This window comes from Mchenga conophoros, linkage group LG23, assembly GCF_057382185.1.
Source record: "Mchenga conophoros isolate Kocher_MC1m ecotype Shallow Benthic linkage group LG23, M_conophoros_male_GT1.1, whole genome shotgun sequence".
NCBI lineage: Eukaryota > Metazoa > Chordata > Actinopteri > Cichliformes > Cichlidae > Mchenga > Mchenga conophoros.
In genome coordinates, this window is record NC_140547.1 from 44627464 (window position 1) to 44639738 (window position 12275).

A 12275-nucleotide genomic window follows, 5' to 3' on the forward strand; every position below is an offset into this window, starting at 1 on the left:
CACCGCTCGGGTGAGCCATCTCAGCTGCAACAGCCTCCACAGAGAGCTCACGCAAGCTCACCCAGCCTGCTGAGGATTTTATGCTGCTGCAGCCCAAAAGGCATCCTGAGCTGGCTGACAGCCACCCACAGCTTCAGCTGCCTCAGCCAGGGGTCTCCACACCTGCTGGCCCTGCATCTGCTCTGACTGGGGGCTCCGGAGAGCCGCGCCAGCCATCCATCTCTGCTGGGGCTCCTGTTTGAGAATGTAGGAGTGTAAACTTCAAATATCTGCTCGGTTTGTCAAGATATCACATATTTGCAAAAGTGCTCTGACGTTTTTGGAGACGTCTGTTACCCACCATCTGGATAGCTAACCGGGAGGTCGAGGGTCATTAGAGCCGGCGAGAACAGCGGACTCCCGGCACATCGTTTTTGGACCCCCACGGCCTTTGGCTGTTCAGGTTTAAACATGATATATAAGTCACTTAGATCACGTAAAAATGTTATCGTTTGGCTTTTTTCAGTGTTGTTTGTTTGGTTTGGCTGAAGTTACAGTTTTCACACAGCTGAATAAACGTCAAACAGAAAAGTGATTAAACAGAAGTGTGAGACGGTCGAGAGTTTACTCCAGTGTCCTGTTAGATTTTAGACAGCAAGGAGCAGACGGCTGAGTTTATTAAACTCCACCGAGACAGCGGTGACGCGGATCTGACCGTCACAGCCGCTCACTTCCCGCCTACCCGACCTTTGGAGGACCCGGCCCACGTAGACCTTGAAGGCCGGGTCCTCAGGAGGATGCAGCCTGTGAGTTTGGACACGCCATGACACATGATGTTCTACAGCTGATGTGTTTAAATGAGCTCTACAGGTGAACAGACTTATTAACGTTACCAGCATAATAAACTGTCCTGTCACTGAAGGTGTCTGCCCAACAAGGACGTGGTGCTGAATGCATCCAGACCCCTGCTGACTGTCTTTGCAGCTTCGGTCAAAGGTACAGTGTCCACTGTGACCCTGAGAGCAGGACACAGCCAGAGGTGAGTCAGCAGTTACAAACTAAATGCTGCTGACATGAATCAAACTGCTGGATAACCCACTGCTCATGAAAATGGCACCTTTCTGTTGCTTTTTGAGATTACTGAGAATATTTGAATTGTGACTCAGATGGCAGATCCAGGCTCTCAGCCTCCAGCTGAAACTTCCAGTCCTCCCCCAGCCAGAAGCTCTGATGCTGGGCTGAGAGACTTTGATCCTTCCCTGGATCCAGAAATCCAGGAGGGAGAAGGAGAACAGGACCTCCTTCCTGATCTGGAGAGGCCTGAGGGAAAGAAAGATGGAGCAGACAGAGCTTTGAACAAATCCAAACCTCCTGAGCTTCACCTCCACAAAGGTGCAGACACTGATGCACAGATTCACATGTGACACCTGCAGCGTCCAGCTTGTGCCGCTGACATTATCTCCACTCTGATACAAGCCTCATTCACTCGCTCACACACGTTCATACAATCACCTTTTCCTCACAGTCACACACATGAATGTAATGAGGGGAACTCGGGGTTCACTGTCATTCCTCAGGATGCTTTGATATGCAGACTGGAGGCTCTGTGGATGAAACACCGACTGTCTGAAGCACTCTGAAGTCTTCATGATGGACTTCATCCTGATTAACACTACAATACTTGTTAGAGGCCTTTTATATGTAATAATATTCTTTTCCATTAAAGCTCTGAACATTCTCACTCTTTCTTGACCAGGTGTGACAGGTGAAGGACACCGGCGAATAGGAGGACAGAAGCTGAGAGCCATTAGTCACATGACTTCAGCTGCTGCTGCCTCACCAACCACTGGCCCCTCGGTGAGTCTAGAGTTACAGCAGTGACCACAGGAAGTGCACACGTGTGATCTAAAGCTACATGTGGGCCTGTGACCATCAGTCTTCTCACTGTGGTAGACGGGTTTGTGAGTCCCTGTGATGCTGGGAGTGTCCAGGACAGTCGCTCCTGATCGGGTCTCTCATGGAAAGCTGGTCCCAGGAATTCCTGGAAAATTCCTCCACAAAAGAGAACTGGGAACATAAGTGCAGAGTGACAGAGGTGCTCAGCAACCCTGCTGTTATATGGGAATAGAACCAGAATAGTCGGCAACCACTTGAGTTAAGTTAGCCAAAGAGATGCGACTCAGACTGACTTCATCATGTTGGCAACGTGTCTGCATTGATAAACTCCAGTTATTGACAAATCAGAGAATAATTCCAGTCGTTCAGAGACAGATTGTGATTGTTTGGAGGATGTAATCGTTTCCCTTCAGGGAGCGTGTTGGACGCTCAGTGTCCGGGTGATTAGCTGGCTGATGCAACTACTTAGAATCAGTTTGTGAATATGAAGAAAATCAGTGCAGTCACTGGACAAACTCTGATTCTTCCTAGTTTCACTCTTGTTTCAGTCCAGTGTGACTGAGGTGGTAAAAAATGATCTGACTTTTAGCCACACAGCTGTCTGCTAGAGAAAAAGCCTTTGTGCACAACTTTCTTAAAGGCAAACGGCACCATGTTCACTGCAGCTGCAGCAAACGCAGCAAAGAGTGAAAGTTGGACTGAGAATGTTGTGACTGTTTCATGAGAAAGAGCAGGAAAACAAGCATCACACACCCAGACACAGTGCTGGGATTAGAATTAGACTTTAGAGCCAAATGTAGGACAAAAGCTTTAATATGAAAGAGGAAAACCCAACAACAGCCAGAGCATGAAGCTCAAATCTATACCAATCACCAAGAAAGCTGACAGGCCTGTGACACGTCAGAGACGCCGTTCAAATCATAAAGAAGTTGGTTTATTGACAAAATGTAAAAAACCAAAAGAATCAAGTCAACCTTCAGTTTAGAGCGAGTAGACCAATCAGGCACAGCAGCAGCTCTAGAATAAGCAACAATTTGATGTATTACAAACAACCTTTCATATACACACATACATATGGCTCATATGCTGTTTAAAAAGGCCTCAAAGACCCAACAGATTACACAAAGTACAAAAACACTTTCATTCAGACAACAGTCAGCTGTGCACGAGACAGAGAGCCGACTACAGTTAGTAACATGGACTCACTTTGTTTCAGACACGACACAAAGTAACACAAAGCCACAAAGAGCAGAAACATCAAAAAGGAGGCAGAGCAGCAGCAACTCTCCATGAGCTGTGAGGCTAACAGCCACCCACACTTCCTGTGATGCATAATGAAAACAACATTAACCTGAAGGATGATAACAACAGAAAGAAGTCTAAGCTAACGTTACACAGCGCTCACACAGCGCTGACTGTACAGGCCTCACACAGCTACGACCTGCATCCACAACACCTGATTCTACTGAACACAAACAAGTTAATGATATATGAGCAATCCAGGGAAGGCTTCCAGGAAGGTGAGGATCCAAAGACAGCTCTACAACAGCATCAGTCAGCAACAATGTTACTAATCACTGACTCTTTCATCCTTTTATACTCAATCAAAAAGTGCTGTGTTCACATTTGTTTCTGCTGAAATCCAGAGACTGAAAATGCGTCTTTTTAAAGTTTGAATAAACTGACTGAACTTCTCACGAGTCCAACCGTGAGGAACACTTCCCCCCATGACACATCACAGGAGAACGTCTCAGTGGAGGGGGGACAGTAGCTCAGTTTAGGCAGTCACACTCAGAATCGATGCCTCCAGTCAGGGTCAAACGTGGTCCTCAGAAACCTGCAGATGTTTGGGCCAAGCTCTCACTGGTCTCTGCGTCTGTAGACTGAGCTGATGTTTCTCCAGGTGTCTGGTAAAAGGACGATGCTGCTGTCCAATGAGGCGAGGAGAGAAGTAGCCAAACAGGCGAGAGCCGTGAAGGAGGAACGGCGGGCAGCTCTGGATGCCCGACATAAATACCTGATGAGCAGGCTGGCCGACGCCGGCAGCCTGGAGGAGGCGGCGGTGGAAGACGCCATCGTCTCTGATGACAGAGTAAGTTCAGAGACGTGATCCTTCCTCAGAGTTGAACCTTTGAGTCATTAATGTCTGATTCTTCCAGTTCAGTCTGATCCATGAATTCTTTGCTGCAAACGGATCCAAGAAGCTGATTTTCTTCTATCAGGATGTCAAACAGGTAACTTTGATCACATTTCAATGACTGACACATGAAGGTCTAACCGCTCTTCATAATCTGCTGTCCTGTTTGTTGCAGCGTACTTTGTATTCATATCTTTTAATATCTGCCTTTCTCCCAGAGTCTGTCCTCCCGTCAGTCTTCCTTTGTGGACGCATCAAACTCAGCTGTGGCTCAGAGGAAACTCTTCCTCACTACGGGGAACTCTGAGGTTGGCTTCAGCTTTTTATGTTTAGTTCATGTGAGAATCACAGAAAAATGCTGATATGAGTGGAAGCTTCTGCTGGGAAATTGGCAAAGAGCAGATTATTGAACTGCGAGGCAGACAGTTCATTTCAGTGATGCCAGTTTATTAGAAACGAGGACTGTGGGGCTGCTGGAAGTCAGGACGGCCGTTCTCTGGATAAACCTGACAGCTGAGGTGGAGAGCAGGATTTATCCACAGACGGCTTCTTCCAAGCAAATGTCCTGAACACACCTGAGCTGAGGGTTACACAGTGTGTCCTGTGTGATCTCTGCTTTATGGTGGTTGAATCTCACAAATGTGACCATCAGACCTGACGACTTATTTGTGATGTTTTAATTAAAAATATCCTGGGTGAGGTGTTTGGGGCATGTCCCATGAGGAGGAGTCTCCAGGGCAGACCCAGGACACACTAGAGAGGTTATATCTCTCAGCAGGCCTGGGAATGCCTCAGTATTGTCCTGGATATGATGGAGGAAGTGGTTGTTTAGGGAGGTCTGGGATTCTCTGCTTAGACTGCTGCACCTGTGACCCGGGACCAGATAAACAGGAAATGGATGTTTGAAATTCAAAGAAATCCTCTTTTAATAATGAGGAAAAAAGACAGCAGGAGATCCATCGCAACTAACAAAACACTTCAAACACATCAGTGCATCAACTTTAATCAACTTCATTTGGTTCAAATGAAGGAATCTAACAAAGCACTCACTAAAATGAAACACCAGTTAGTTTCCCGAGCTCAACAGGTCGAACACCTGAGTTTGGTTTGCGGTGCAGTTTTTATTTCTTCTAGATAACTTGGGTTATTTGCACAGGAAGGTTTTTTAAATGTATTTCTTAAGTACGATCTTATATGGGGGTTGATTTTATAGCATAACAGAATAATGTAATAACTCTAATAGAGTATAAAACATTTGCAGAATGAAGTACAAGGTGAAGAAAAGTCAGAACGTCCCTGTTTGAAAATACAGTCTCAGAAGGTCAGAGATGGACAAATTCAGCTACAGAAACATGTGGCCATTTTTTTAAAGCCATAGAGCATATTACAGACGACACAAAGAGCAAACACTGTAAACTTCTAACCACAGACCTCACACAGCTCACACACGTCAGAGTGAAGCTGTCATTTCCTGAAGCTTCCACACAAGAGAACTGGCAACAAGGTGGAGTCCTCATGGATCACTAGCAGAGAAATGTGGGTGGGTGCCAGACCACATGGACTCGACTCACTTTATTTCATACAAAGGAGCAGACTAATGCTGTCATCCTTAAAGACTAACTAGAAACAAGCAGTGCGCTCGCATCGACTCGACTTGTTTTGCAAGTTTGAAGTGAGATGGTACTTTGGAGTCAGCCTCCCGAGATGATGGCTGGCTGGTTTTTGAAAAAAATCTCATATTTATACAATGAGTAGCAGACTTTCCTGACTTGCAGAGGTCAACGTCCTCCTCAGTCATGCGCCATGAGTGGCACAGATACTATTCATCAAATAACTAACATGGCCTTGATTGTTACTCCAGAGACTTATCTGCGATGTAGCTTTATAGCATTTTCATTAGCAATCGTATGATTTGTGTTACAATGACCTTTGTGGACGGGCCCGGACCCCCAGGCCTCGTCCGTGACGCCGACGGTGAGCGCAACGTTTTTGTTTTCTTGCGCTTAAAATAACCTGATCAGCGTTCTGCGGACGGTTTGTTTACATTTCTCACATCTGTGATTGTTCACACGGGTTGGACACGAGCAGAGAGGGCTTTCAAGATGAAAAAGCCAACGTGAAACTTTAACGGACGACAAAGTTTTTCAATCAAATCTCCGTCACACCCTTCCTTGACCTCATCACGTTATCCACCTTAGTCAAGGAACAGTGGTTCGGGAAAATATGCATTTGTTTTTTGGACCAGTTTAAAACGTATCTCAACTAGTGATGTGCGGATCGATACTGAAATATCGATTCCTCCGATACCCGTCATTGTGTCCGGCCCCTTGGTGTGCACACTCACAACAATGGCTGAGCGTAAACAGAGTCATGTGCAGACGTATTTTACCTCCACGAACAGCTGAGACGTGGTTTGCCATACATGTGGCAAGAATGTGAGGTGTTGTGGTAACACCGCTGACCTGGTCAAACACCTCAGAGTGAATCATATCACAGAATATGACGAGCGTATGTTGAGGCGAACTGAAGAGGAGGAGAGGGAGAGGTGCTGCCAGGGCGAGACAGACGTCTCTCACGGAGTCCTTTAATGCTGCAGGCAGGCAACAAATAGCCACAACTTCAGGTTTTTCATTTCTATATGATAATTCTGCATCATTAAGTGATAAGAACAAGTAATCTGATGTCCTGTGATCATTACGACGCTATAATTTGAGATAAAATAAAAGATAGAGTAAAAAAAATAAGTTTTTGTACAGAGTATCGTATCGGATCAGTATCGTCGATACCACCCTGAATTTTACTTGGTATCGGATCGGAAAGGAAATCAGTGGAAATCAAATCCTGCTTCTACAGGTGTCCAGTTCATTCACTCTGACCCCTCCAGATAAGCGTTGCCAGTTCTCACTGTGCTGTAGATCACATTTTCTTGTGTTTGGGGTTATAACGGTTACTTTTGAGGTCTGTGTTATAAAGCAAGTTAATCCTGAATTTAACTGGAGAAGACAAATTCCCACTGCGTGGTGTAGTGCACAGCCAGGCATTCTTTACATTAGTTCGTTTGACAAAACCAAAAAGCCGAAAGTATTTACTTGGAGTTTGGTTTGATGAAATAAGTGCCAGAATCAGTGAATACAAATGATTCCAATGACATGAAAACTGGTCGAAGGACAAATCCCTCAAGAAAAGCACGACTAGCACATTAAGTTTGTTTGTAATCATCATCATCTCTAACACCATGCGCACAACAGTGATTTTGTTACAGAACACTAAGATAGTAAAATCTGGGAAATGATGATATTTCTTTCCAAAACTTCCTGTCTGGAAGACATTAAAGCTGCTGTGCCACCTGCAGCTTCTTTCAATCTATGTTATGTGAATATATCTTTTTTTTTGGGGTTTGAACATCCATTCAAACTCACTCTCTGCCTAGCAAGTCTCATTCCCTCATTTCCTTGGGGTCCAGCTTCACATACGTGGCACTGAGCCTTTTCCTTTGTCACCTCTTTCTGCTACATGCCTAGCCTCCCAGTTTCTTGGTCTATTTTCTTCATTTCACTAACTACACTTCTTTTTCTTTGTAAATCTCTTCCTTCAAATACTTTCAAAATCACTTTTCTTTTTTCCCTTTCTTCTGTGCAGAGAAGACGTCAAACCCCTTCTTGGCAGTTTATCTCAATAAAGCTGTACTATCCCAGCCATCTGGTAAGTCTTCCCTACTACCCAGAGCCTGTTTATACTCCTGCATGTCTCTGCCTTCACTCACTTCCTCTTCTTGATGTCCAAACTCATCCTTCAAACTACCATTTGATGCTGCATAGCTGCATTCTCCCTGACACCTCCTTGTCTCCTGTCTTTTTGATTTCACCTTCTGCATAATATTTAGTTGCCCTGTGTGCAGCTTCCTCCACTTTCATATATTTCTACAAGTTCCTCCCTGTTCTTGAAGTATGTGTGCACCACGGCCATTTCCACTTGGAAAATCTGCCCCACATCTGTCTTTCTAGATTTCTCTCCTAAACACCACACCTACCCAACACCTCATAACCTCTGTTCCCTTCACCTAAATGTCCATTGAAGTCTGTGTCAATCACCACTGTAGTATGTGGTCTCTTGCACACAAAATGTGTCTACCCTCCACCTCCATAATATGAGTCCGCCAGCCCTCCCATTGCCAGTCAGAGTCCATAACAAGTCAAAAACATAAACAGCTCGAACGTATTATTTATTTAAAAGAGAGAGAGAGAGAGAGAGAGCTCAGTTGTCCTTGCTCTAGCATCAAGAGTCAGTGGCTGGCTGTTCACTGCAGGCTCAGCAGTCCAATGGCCGATCAGCAACAAAACAAATAAAAAAATAAGACACGTTCTTGATTATGACAACAAACCACATCCAAAAAAATATGACAGCAACACTTTAAGTTTTGTGTGCATTCATCATGTGCAACTCTGCAGAAAGTCTCATGTCAAGGATGTGTGGACAGGGGGGCTATTAAAAAGTTCCAGTATACAGAATAGAAAACCATCAAATGAATGAAATAAAATCTGTTGTCACAGTGGTTTTTGAAGGAACAATTACTTCACAGATGGACAGCCTCATTATATTTGAGTTAAACCTGATGATACACACTTCACGTCACCCTAGTTACATGTTTTTATTTGCCATGTGTATGTTATCCAAGGGAGGAAGAAAATGAAAAAGAAAACTTTTGATGTGTCCAGACATTTCTTCACATCAGCTAACAGCAACCAGTTTCAGCATGTACAACTGTTGCAGTAAGTGTGCTCATGCAGACCAACTATGCTGGTCCACTGTTCTTAATGGTGCTGCATGTTGAGAAAGAAGTGAAACAAATGTTTTGTTTAACAAGTCCACTAGTGTTAGAATAACTTGGCATTTCCAATCTGTTTCTGCTGTAGTTCAATGAAAGGTTTCAGTTACTTAAGTTTGAGAAAAAACCAAAAAACCAAATTGCGTTTACAATTGTAGTTTCATCTTGTTATAAGATATTTGAAATAAAAACAAACAAAAACATGAACAAACAAACCACAAACAAACAAACCACAAACAAACAAACCACAAACAAACAAACCACAAACAAACAAACCACAAACAAACAAACCACTACATCTTCAGAAATATTTCTGCAGTCTGATTTACAAGTATAAACTTTCTGACCAAAACGCCACAATTTCATCCCTCAAACAAGTTGTCAACTGTGTCAACGACCAATGAGGACATCACTGCTACACTTGATGATACTCACACCTTGAAAAAGTGCAAAGGTTTCCCAACAGGACTTCGACGGTTGGTCTTCTTGATAAAGCTATAATCTGTTCTCATCAAAACCACCATAAAACCAGTTTGACAGGATGATGCTGATAAATCCCTCTAGACCTTTTTGTGACAGTATTAAAAGCTTGCTGGAAATTCTCTGTACTCATATTTGTGCTCAGTATCTGTAGGAGCCATTTTTGTGTGGGTACCTCATGTATGCCACTAGGGGTCACCTTTTGTGTTACATATGGTGTGTCTATTTAAGGTAGATAGGTCATTAGCAGCAGGTGTGTTGTTGTTGGGAAGGAGCAAACAGATTGTGACCGCTGCGCTGTTATGTTAAATTGTGTTGGAATAAAGAATCTAAAGGACAAGATAAGTATGGTTTCAGTTATTGAACTAAGTTTAATACGTTTATTCATACCAGTGACATTGCATTAACCTGCCAACAAACAGCTCAGTGGCTTTAAATGTAGGCTTAGCCTCGACAGCATCTATAACACCATTAAAATGCAGTAATGGCCACACAAAAAATAAAACGTGACCATATTCAGTTTAAGCCATTTTATGTGGTTTCGTTTATACACTTGAATCACAGTAGATGATAGCTTTCTGTTTTTAAATGTCTCCATTTATTGCAAACACTATAGTTACTGTTCTGCCTTTTATAAGGTAAACTGGATATTATGGTTGCAAACGGCCCTAGAGCTCCCTCTAGTGGCTGCTTTGTAATATGGGTTTGACTACTTTGGGAAAGGAACAATGAGAAGGTGAAAAAATCAAAGATGGCGGAAAGTTATCGTTCTAAGCTGATATGGACCTTAAAATGTTGTTGCCTTGGACAAGATATGTCTGTAAGTATGAGTGACGATAAAATAATTATTAACTTTTGTTTTGTGTAAAAATGGTACGATAATTTGTACATTTGAAAGTTTTATCTTGTTATCAAATCACTTTGATTGTCACATCACATGTGCAGGTACACTGGTACAGTACATGTGAGTGAAATTCTTGTTTGCGAGCTTCACAAGCAACAGAGGTGTGCAAAAATACAATAACGTAAAACAAGCAAAACATAAGAACGGCTAAATCTGAGACTAATAAATATATGTACAAAATATAATAGTACATGCATTACTGGATGTGTATACTAAATATGTTTTTCTACGCGCGTGTGTGTGTACATATTTTACAAATTAAATAGAGTAAACAATAAAATAAAATATACAGAGGTTGGTAGTTGGACATGTGCAAAACAAGTGGCATTTATATACAGTGTGTAGTAGGGCTGCTCAATTAATCGAATTTTATTCACGATTACGATCTGGGCTTTCAACGATCATTAAAAATGACTGAGCCGATTATTAGCCCCTCCCTCATTTATCCGCGACACCTTAAAGGCCGGTCCGTGAAAATATTGTCGGGCATAAACCGGTCCGTGGCGCAAAAAAGGTTGGAGACCGCTGATTAAGAGGACCCGAGGGAAGCTCGGAAAGCTAAGCAGAAGTTATTTGGAGAGTGACTGCCGTTGGTTGAAAAGAGAGTTTAAAAAAAAAAACTTCAGTGGTGTTGCACACTATTTTATATTATTTTTTTAAAGTCATTGTTAACCCTTTAAAGCCGGTCAGAGCAGTAAGCTCCGTTTTGCGTAACTATTTTTAAATCCCTGTAGAACCTGAACCGTGTAAGCTAGCGCAATAATTTGTTTTGCATATGAAACCGGAGGAGTTGTACTTACATCTTATGCCATCAGCTTGTCCTCAGTCACGGTTTCGTTCCACATATAGCTTTGCAAAAATTGCATAAAAAGCACTTGCAGGAACAAAAACATAATATTCCAGAAACACGCTTTGCCGTTCCTATCAGCTGTTCGTAACACTTCCCACAGTAAAATGATGCACCTGCTGTTTTCTTTGCAAATTTGCATCATAGGATTGTTTTTTGTTTTTCCTGCAGTATATAAAAATTGCTGTATCTCCAAAATAAAACTATGAAGACACTCAAAATAAATTTCCTGTGGTGGGAAACTATTTTTTGCAACTTTATTGTATTTAAAGTTTTGAGGGATAAACCTCTTAAATTTCTCCAAGTAGAAATATATGTAAACAAAACAAAAGCGATTTTCAATTTTTTTTGTAGTTTATTGCACTTTTTTGCAATTTATGTAATTACTATGGACTTAATGCATACATATTATTAAAATATGGGCTATAACAGTTGTATTGATGTATAGCAACTTGAAATGCTCCCACAAATGGCACTACAGCATGTAAAAAAATAATAATATAAGCTCTGGTGGACTTGGTTCTATAGTAGGTCTTAAAGGGTTAAATAAATATCGTCAAATAATCGTGATTATCATTTTTGCCATAATCGAGCAGCCCTAGTGTGTAGTGCATAATGTTGAAGTTCCAGTAGTGAAGCTGAGGTGTCTATGACGTGTTCAGCAGTCTGATGGCCTGGTGGAAGAAGCTGTCTCTCAGTCTGCTGGTTGGGGACCGGATGCTGCAGAACCTCCTTCCTGATGGAAGTAGTCTGAACAGTTTATGGCTGGGGGGACTGGAGTCCTTGATGATCCTCCCCGCTTTCCTCGGGCAGCGCTTCCTGTAGATGTCTTGGAGGGAGGGAAGCTCACCTCCAATTATCCGTTCAGAGCACCGCACTACTTGCTGGAGAGCTTTGCAGTTGTAGGCGGTGCTGTTGCCGTACCAGGTGGTGATGCATCCAGTGAGGATGCTCTCAATGGCACAGTGATAGAAGGTCCTGAGGATGCGGGGGCTCATGCCAAATCTTTTCAGTCTCCTGAGAAAGAAGAGGCGCTGCTGCGCCTTCTTCACTGTTTTGTTTATGTGTACTGACCACGTAAGATCCTCAGCCAGATGTACACCAAGGAAGCGGAAGCTGCTCACTCTCCACAGCAGCGCCGTTGATGGTGATGGGGGTGTGTACTTCTCTGCACCTCCGGAAGTCCACTATCAACTCCTTTGTCTTT